Raw genomic sequence first — 9,881 nt, 5'->3', positions numbered from 1 at the left:
GGAAGAAATAGGACAGAGGCATAATAGCTGAGATTGTCCCAGAACTTAGGACTGACCCCAAGCCGCAGATTCAGGATTGGAGCTGAGCTGCAAAGATAGAAAGGGTGGAATTTGGATGCTTGGAGATGAAGCATGTGAAAAGCAGCAGGACCTCAGAGTGTGCTGATGGGGCCAACACCCTGAGCACTAGCCTCCTGGGACCGACAGAAGTTTCAGAGCCTTGGCGCGGCGTTGAAGCATGGAACCTCACCATTCCTCCCGCTGGAGAATCAATGGGAAACATGCCCTGCTCCCAGATGACATAGCAAAAACAGCAGGGGTAGTTCTGTTTTGTCCTTGGGGGTCAATATCCTTCTGAGAAAGGGAGAGAAGAATCCTGATCCATCATATGGATGGGGGAACTGAAGCACAGAAAACAGAGATTCTGAAAACAGAGTTCTAAAAAAGTTAAGTGGCAACCCCGGGATCAGAGCTCTTTCTGTTCATCCCTGGGGCAGGCACCTCTGGGTAACTCTCTCAGACACTCTGATTCACTATGTGTTTGGTGGATCAGCTGCAGAGTTGGATGGAGCCACTGGCATCCTTTTCAGCCCTGATGAGACTTTCAAAAGTAAAAGTAAAGCAAAAAGCACTCCAGGACCCAGGTCTGGATGCCTTCCCTACAGACTAAGTCCTAATTACCCATGACTGCCTACACCTGATGACTTGGACCCGGCCGATTTTGATGCAGTGTTGACATCTATGTGAGTGACGTGCACATGAGTACATCTGGACCTAACAGCTGTCACTGGGATCTGAAAACGGGTCTGACACATATGGTTCTACATGCAACGTGGTGGAACAGCAGACAGAAACTCAGCAGTGCCGAATCGCATCGGTGTATCTGGTTCCTCCTCTACCTCTAACATAACTTTCTCCTTGGTCATTCCAAGATGATTTTGTTTGTTTGTGTTGCTAGTGGTTATGTTCTCCAGTTCATCTGAACTCGAATTCCAAGCCTATGACTGTCACAAGTTACTTAACACCTTTAAGCCTCAGTTTTCTCACCTGTACGATGGGCTCTGTAATATGTCTTGGAATTAAGCAAGACTACATACATTTTGGTACATTTATCAATAAATAATATCAGGCTTATTTCCCATATTATGATTGAGTTAAACAGCTAAAAGATTCAATTCGCCTGTAATAAGACATGGTTAATTTGGGGTTAAAGTTTAGAAGGAAGACTTAGAAAATTGTCGTTGAATTTCAAAATGAAGTAGCAAGAATGTCAAAAGAAAGAATAAAAATGCCTAAGGGGGAAAATTAAGTGAGTTAGAGTTTCACTTTCTTCAGGTTCATATTTGACAGTGATTCTTAGCTGGGACAGCCTAACCTTTTTCTGGATCTCAAAGACATTCTTCCTGTTTTGCCACATTCTGCATTTTCTTACTTCACCATGCTAAATTTGGCTCAGAGATTGAGAGTAGGGCTGTGGGACCCTGGCACAAAGAGGTAATGTTTGTATGTGTACATATTAGAGAATCAACAGTGTGGTCAGACAGATGGCTGTACCTGGAGCATGTCTGAGTCTAAGGGATGGGACAGACCCCAGTGCCACAGGCATAACTGCTGACAATTCAAAAAGTGTGTCAGAGACCAAATAATGTTGGGAAATTCCAGTCTACGCGTTTGAAGAGCAGGCACAGTGGGTGGTCCTAAGGGATCCAGCAAGCACATGACAGTAGGAAAAGAAGGAAAGGAAAATTAGATTCAATCAAAGGGAAAAAAAAATTCCAAATGGTAAGTTCGTTCTATTTGGCTATGGTATAACCCCTCCAGGGAACATGGTGGAACTTGAGTCATTGAAACCTTGGCTGGGAATAGTCATGGAGGATGTACAATAGACAAAGCTGGAGTTTGGATTAGTCTGGTGGTGAGAGCAAGAGACCCAATAGGTGATTTGCATCCGCATTGCTCTGATTCAGCAGACATGCCCCCTGCCGACAGAGTCTGCTGAGAGGCTGAGCTGGGCCAGGAGGATGCACTGAGCCTGGACGCGTGTGAATGGCTGTGTGTGTAAAGGGAAGTGTTTTCCAAGTCATCACTGCCTCGTTTCCTCAGGCTGACTAGGATGTTTGGATAGTTAGCACGTTCCCTCTCATAATAAATTTCACATTTCTTGCAGAGAGTTTGTTTCACAGAAAAAAAAAAATAGAAGCAGGGGAAGGATATTCCATCTGAGTTTGCAGGAAATAATCTTTTTAATTAGAAAGCTGCCATACATTTCGGATTTTTCAATAGTGCTTAAGTTCACTGCCGTCATGTGTATGTGTGTTTTTTAGAAAAGCACACTACGTATTAACTATTTTTTTTTCCTAGAAAGTACTGGTGGAGGTGTGATTTCTCTGAGATTAGACCATTTTGGGTGATCCATGTGATCAATACAGAATAGCGTGTTCTGTGGAGTTGGGTTCATAAAGTTATTTGAAGCCAGGAACCATCACTGTAAATATGGTATAAACCAAGATGTTACGTCCAATATCATCCATACCTAGCACCAAGCTGAGTCAACAGACAGTGGTCAATAATTACATGTTGATTGATTGATTGATTTGGTAAGTTGCCCAAAGTAATATTTCCTCCAGGGTCTCTGTAGCAAGCAAATCAATGATAACTAGCTTTTTCAAAACCAGTTTGCTTTTCATTTCGGAAATACACGGGAATCCAAATGGGGGGTGGGACCTAGATTTTACATTGAGACCTGGATTTGAATGCCAGCCTTTTCATGATTCATCAGAGGACTTAAGCAGTAGCCCACCAGCCCACCCTGCCTTGGTTTCTGAATCTATGAGATCAGGGAGCTAGTTCCGGTACTTTCTGCTGTTCCCCTAACCTTGCAGCACTTTGCCCTGCCTGGCAACAGCCAGAGCCACACTGCCCGGTTGTTATCCAGTCTGCAGCTGCCCAGGAGTCAGCGATGGGCACCACAGCTGCTATTGAGGAAAGACACAATGAGAATATTCTCATAAAGTAGTAGATGGTTTACCCTGGGGGTTGCCAACACAGCAAAGCAAAGAGAAATCAACAATTAAAAAAAAAAAAAAAAAGAATAAGGACCCCCCGGGTTCTGGCTCTAATTCTGTTTTTGACCTGACTTGCTATCTGATCTTAAACAAGCCATTCAGTGTGGGTCTAGACCAAGTGGCACACAAATATAAAGGAGCATGATCACAATTATTACTAGCAGTGATTCATTAAGGGTATGTTTGTCTGCTGTTTTGTTTGTTTGTTTAAGCAGCTTAAAAATGAGGTAACGCCCTAAAGAAAATCCAGATCAGACCCCCTTATCTGGCTCTCTCTCAGTACTTTAATGCTGGTTGTTAAAAAGACAACGAGCCAGTGGTTGTCCTGTTCCTATCCAGGTCCCGCTCACTGACCCATTAGTCATGTAACTAGGGGAAATCACTTCACTTTCTGGAACTTGGAGTCTGCGGTGGTTCTAAAACACGTCCTCAAATTCTTTACTCCCTTCCCGTAAAGATATGATGCCTCACTCACCTCCGTTTGAATACAGCCAGCTCCATAACTCACTTCTAACTCACTAAAGTACAAAGTGCGGTGGAGGTGACGTTACGTGACTCTAAGGCTAGGACTGGCACGCTGTCGCAGAACACACACCTTTGGACCCCTGAGCTGCCCTAGAGCCACCTTGCTGGAAAAACTGCAAAGAGACAGAGATAAAGAGAGATGCCTGTGCCCCCAGCCATTCCAGTTTCCCAGTTGAGAACCAGGCATATTCATAAAGGAGGCTTCAAGATGATCCCAGCCACTGGCATCCTGTGGCTGCCCCCAAATTCCTGACCCACAGAAACTGTGAGATAATAAATGCCCAGGGTCGTTTTAAAACACAAGCTTTGGAGAGATGCGTTAGCAGCAATGGGTACCTAATACGGGGACTTTCCATCCTCCCCTTTCCAAGGAACGCCTAAGGACTCAGCATTATTCAGGGGGTGGGTCTCAGGCGGCAATCTCAAATACTTCTTGGGTTTCCATTACAGGAACCCACATCCCATGGTTTTCCGGAAACAGACTTGGGAATCCAAGGAGCTGGAGACTTCTAACTCTGATACTGATCTTGGGCAAATCAGTTCCTTCAGACCTCAGTTTTCCCTGCTGTAAACAGAAGAACCTTTCTCTTCTCTTTGTACTTCCCAGGAGTATAAATTATACAATCTGGAACTCACAGGTCCATGAAGCATTTTGAACTCCTCTGAAGGTCCTGTTTAAATTCAAGTACTGTCATGACACGTCTTCGCCATAAATTCCCTATGCGGGCTCAGCATCCTTCCAGGAGGCAACAGGAGAAAAGGCCTGGCTCTAGTTCTCCTGCTTCTGTTCTTTCCAGCCCTTGGCAAGTCACTCCACTGGTCACAGCTCTGAGCCCCATCTTGCCTGTAAGATGGGTGGATTGGCCAATATCCTCTCAATCCCTTTCCAGCTATGAGATGCTACAAACGAGACAATTGAAAAGATAGACTCACTGCTTCTAGATGTTTCCAACCAGTAAAGAGGCAGCCCAACTGCTGCAAACACCAGGAAACAACAGGCAATTTAATATGAGATGGGGTGGCATTGAAGACAGGCACATCTGCCGAATCCAAGGCTCCGGACAGGGTCGTAGAAGTTTCTTCAGCTGCTCTTGAAGGATGGTGCTATGGATGGAATGTTTGTGTCCCCCACAAAATTCATAGGTTGAAGCCTATTTCCCAATGTGATGGCATTAGATGGCGGGCCTTTGGCCAGTGATTAGGTTAGAGGGTGGGGACCTCATGAATGGCATTAGTGCCCTTATAAGAAGAGAGATGATACCTCTCTTCACCATGTGAGGATACAAGGAGAAGACGGCCATCTGCAAGCCAGGAAGAGGGCCCTCCCCAACACCAGATCTGCTGGCACCCTGATCTTGGACTTCCCAGCCTCCAGAACTGCGAGAAATAAATGTCTGTTGTTTACACCACCCAGTCTGTGGTATCATGTTATAGCCGCCCCAAATGACTAAGACAGATGGAGTAATAGCCACAATCCTTAGTTGCAAACAACAGAATCCATTCTTGTTCATTTAAGGGGAAAAAGGAGTTTAATCAAGACGATTAGAGAGCTGGCAAAATGTCCAGGAGGGCCTGACTCTGAAGCCATCAGCCATAAAGTACCCAACCACAAAAAGGAGTTTCTTAGAGAAGACCCCACAGCCACTCTGGACCTAGGACCCTCTGCCCTGGAAACCAGGAGCTCAACCCTATACCCTCCAGAATCAAGGGTCTCTGCTGCCCCCTTGTGGTTCCCCTGATGGGGGCACCACCTCAAACCCAATTCTCAGGTGGACGCGTCAGGTACAGTTCAAGGCACAGAGGTCTAGAGATGTTTTCTAGCTTCTCCCTTGGTAACGCAGGATTTGTAATGTGGGAGATACCCCAAATGTAGGGAGGGTGTGCAGAGATGTGCCCCAGGCAACAAGTGCCCGCAAAGATGGGTAGAGTGTAGAGTGTAAGTCAGGAGAGGACTGAAGAGAGGGAGCCCTTTTGAGGGAGGGGCCGGGCCAGAAATAATGCAGGCACAGAACGCCTCCCGAGCTGGTGTGGAAAGGCAGGCCGAGTGGCTGAGGGCACAGACGAATGGAGTGGGGCTGACAAGCCACGAGCCCCACATCTCGAGATGCCTGTCGCCTGGCTGTCTGCGCCCCTTGCTCCTGGCTCGCCCCAGTCCCGCGCGGCCGTTTGGAAGCAGCCGTTCTTCCCAGAGCTGGCGTTTGGCAGTTGGCAAGGAGCACCCCACCTTCTCTCAGCAGCCGTCCGTCTTCTTGTCTTCCCCTTTCCAGCGGGGTGAATACATTTCTCTTCTGCTGCACATGCCAACATACCTCGAATTTGCTGGCAGCAGGCACTTCTTATGTGTTGGTTTTGGAACCTTTTAGCAGTTTGTCCTATTTCTCTTCCATCTGGGCTAGAAACATGCCAACCAGGATTTCTCTGGATTTTTTTCTTAATCCCAGGCTGCAACCCAAGGGAGTGAGCATCCAGGACCCCCTGGGTCTCAGGGTCCATCACCACCTGGTACCTGCCTCCCCTCCCCAGCTGTCACTGGGCACCACGGCCCTCGGTCCCCCAGGCATAGTCCCAACTTGTGGTGACCTCTCAAACTTAGTGCCTGGAGGCCAGGTTATTACAAAGGGACATTTGAGCTTCCACTGGAAATTGGTAATATATATTCTTGGCAGCAGTAAGGACAGGCTGTGAAAATTCTTTTAGTGTAGGACTTCTTTTAAGGAGTGGAGCTTGGTTTTAGCATACTCCCAGGCAGTGAAATGGGAAAACCAGGCTAAAGATGGAGATGTACGAAGGTGGCAGGTGGAACCCAGAGCCCAGGGTCCGGAGAACATCAGTGCCCGCCACCTGGTAGGGGCTCAATAATCATCTGCCGCTTGGATGACTGGATGAGGTGTAGCAGCAAGCAACACATGGTGACATTTCAGCTTCACTTATTAGACTGACTGAGTCCCATCAGGTCTACCTCCTAACCTTCCAGGTCTGTATCGCCCCTCCCTGCTCCCCTCCTGCAACAGCTGGAATGCCTGACCTCAACCCCTCCCACCAGGCTCCTGACCAACTTTGTCCCAGGTTCCCTGGCCTCCAGACCCCAGCCTCTCCAGTCCACTCTGCAGACCATGGCTACTGTTTATCTTCCTAAAAACAGAACTGCTAAATGTGGGATCCTGGATGGGACCCTGGAACAGAAGAAGAGCATCAGTAGAAAAACTGGGGAAATCTGAACAGAGCCTGAAATTTAGTTAATAGTAATGTATCGATGTGAATCTCCTAGTGTTGACAAATGTATCTAAGACATTAGCAATAGGAGGAACTGGGGAGATGGGTAAACTGAACTCTCTGTACTATCTTTGCAACTTTTCTCTGAATCTAAAATTATTCTTACAACAAAAAATTATACCAAAAAAGCTAATCTGACCATATCACTCTCCTGCTTAAAATTAGGGTGACCAATAAAGCTTATCTACGAAACAGAAACAGACTCACAGACATAGAGAACAGACCTGTGGTTGCCAAGGGGGAGGGGTATGGGGGAGGGATGGACTGGGAGTTCCAATTCTAGAATCCTACTCCATAGAAATACATATGCCTCAAGATGTATGCACAAGGATATTCTGCTATAGTGAAATATTGGAAATAATCTGCATGTCTATCGATAAGGAAATAGCTATATAAATGGAGGTAAATTCAGGTGCCGGGCCGGGGGAGGGAGGGGGTGGCAAGGGAGGCTTGGGTGTACGACCCCAAGGGTCCCTTAGCCCTGGGTTCCGGGCCGCGGGGCGGAGGCGATCCGTTGGTGGGGTCGGGGTCTGGGGACGAGGTGGACGCGGGCCTGGCCTTCCCGGCAGTGCACCGACTGCCCCGCGGGCTGAGGCCCCGTGGGGTGGGGGCCCCGTGGGCGCCCCGCGCTGGAGCTGGGAGGAGCTGGCCGGTGGTTCCCTCCCGCAGACCCGTCGGCCCCAAGATGTCGTACATACTCCCGCACCTGCACGATGGCTGGCAAGTGGATCAGGCCATCCTCTCGGAAGAAGACCGCGTGGTCATCGTTCGGTTTGGACATGACTGGGACCCTACTTGTATGAAGATGGACGAGGTTCTGTACAGCATAGCTGAAAAGAAACGGCAGATAACGGGGGATCTTCCTCATCTTGCTGCGAGCCCTGTTTGGATACCCCAGCTGTTTTAAAAGTTAAAAATTTCGCAGTTATTTATCTTGTGGATATTACAGAAGTACGTGACTTCAACAAAATGTATGAGTTATACGATCCGTGCACTGTCAAGTTTTTCTTCAGGAACAAGCACATCGTGATCGACCTGGGTACTGGCAACAACAACAAGATCAACTGGGCCATGGAGGACAAGCAGGAGATGATCGACATCATCGAGACGGTGTACGGGGGCTCCCGGAAGGGTCGTGGCCTGGTTGTGTCTCCAAAGGACTACTCCACCAAGTACAGATTCTGAGCCCTCGTCCAGTCCTGGTGCACACAGTGCCGTGGAGTCATTCTCACGTGGAAATATTTTCAACTATTTAAAGCCTTTGAGAAAGCGTTTGGGAAAGTACACATAACTCAAGGAGCTGAAGGGTTTTGCAGTGAGGGTGGCATTACCTCAGCTTTCAGTCTGCCTGGTCCTTGTATTTTTGTATCAGCAAATATCTGTAAATATCTAGCTGATATAAACAAAATACATGGTGATGGGAAAAATAAAAATAAATTTAACAAAATAAATTGAGGTAAATTCATACAATGGAATACTGGGTAGCCATTAAAACAATGAGGTAGATCTCCATGTATTAACAGGAAGAGATCTCCAACATGTAATCTACATCAGGGGTCAGTAAACTAAGTGCCATAAGCCAAATCCAACCCCTGTCTGTGAATGTACTGCCCACGAGCTAAGAATCGTTTTTACATTTTTAAATGCTTGAAATGCAATCAAAAGAAGAGTAGTATTTTGCAATATTGAAAATTACATGAAATTCAAACTTCAGTTTCCATAAATAAAGTTTTATTGGAACATAGCCACGCCCATCATTTACATATTGTCTATGGCTGATTTTTTTAAAATAAATTTATATATTTATTTATTTTTGGCTGTGTTAGGTCTTTGTTGCTGCAAACTGGCTTCCTCTAGTTGCGGCGAACGGGGGCTACTCTTTGTTGCAGTGCGTGGGCTTCTCATTGCCGTGGCTTCTCTTGATGCAGAGCACGGGCTCTAGGTGCGTGGGCTCCAGTACTTGTGGCACGTGGGCTCGGTAGTTGTGGCTCGTGGGCTCTAGAGTGCAGGCTCAGTAGTTGTGGTGCACGGGCTTAGTTGCTCCGCGGCACATGGGATCTTTCCGGACCAGGGCTCGAACCCGTGTCCTGCGTTGGCAGGCGGATTCTTAACCACTGCACCACCAGGGAAGTTCCTATGGCTGATTTCTTGATGCAGCGGCAGAATTGAGTACAGGTGACAGGGACCATATGGTTCCCAAAGCCAAAAATATTTATTATCTGGCCTTTTACAGAAAAGAAATTGCTGACCCTAATCTAAGTGATAAACGGCAAATCACATATTGTATATGTATAAAATTCCCTTCATAAAATATGCTCATAAAAATTATATATATACATATATGTATTTAAGTATATAAATTAATAGAATGTATGGGAGAACCCACCCTAAATGGTTAACAATTGTTCCTTATGAAAGAGGAGCAGGATTAGAGAAGGAAAATGGATAAAGGGAGATTACATGTTTTATTACTTTATATTTATATATGTATTTATAGTCTTTCAATTTTATACTGAAAAAGTATATATATATATATCTCCAGTCAATTCTTGTTATTTGCAGTAGTTATGTTCTATAAAGTCAATGAAAACACTGAAATACAGAACACTGAGCCGTTGCTTCTAGGGGAAATATTAGGTCAGGTTCCTGGGAGTCTCTGGTCAAAATATTTTCATTAGCCAATCAATCCATAACCTTGTTTTATGTGTGATTCTGTATAAAGACACCTGATTTAACATATTTTGTTGATCCATTAACACTGAACTCACAGCCAACAGCTCTGTAACTCAGACCTGAATGAAGCTTACCTAACACATGTATTTTTTCTGTAAGGCACATCACAGCCTTCTTTGATTTAGCAACACTAGACAGATTTTTCAGGGGGCCATTTTAAACAACAAAATCACCAACAAAAAGCACAAAAATGCAAAAAAAGTGGCACTCGTGAGATGGGGGAAAGGATCCTTGTTGACAGTATGAGAGCTGAAACAGCATCACTTTGTTTGACCTCAGCTGGGG

General features: G+C 46.0%; 1 pseudogene across 1 annotated transcript; it reads left to right on the top strand.

Moving 5' to 3' along the window:
• Nucleotides 1-7,513: 7,513 nt before the first annotated feature.
• LOC308623673 (thioredoxin-like protein 4A) lies at nucleotides 7,514-8,146 on the top strand (annotated as a pseudogene). Its single transcript has one exon. The product of its transcript is annotated as a thioredoxin-like protein 4A (transcript).
• Nucleotides 8,147-9,881: the final 1,735 nt, after the last annotated feature.

Source organism: Mesoplodon bidens, assembly GCF_964165515.1.
Source record: "Mesoplodon bidens genome assembly, chromosome: 10".
Taxonomy (NCBI): domain Eukaryota; kingdom Metazoa; phylum Chordata; class Mammalia; order Artiodactyla; family Ziphiidae; genus Mesoplodon; species Mesoplodon bidens.
The sequence above is the reverse complement of the archived record's forward strand: the minus strand, read 5'-3'. Positions and strand labels throughout refer to the sequence as shown.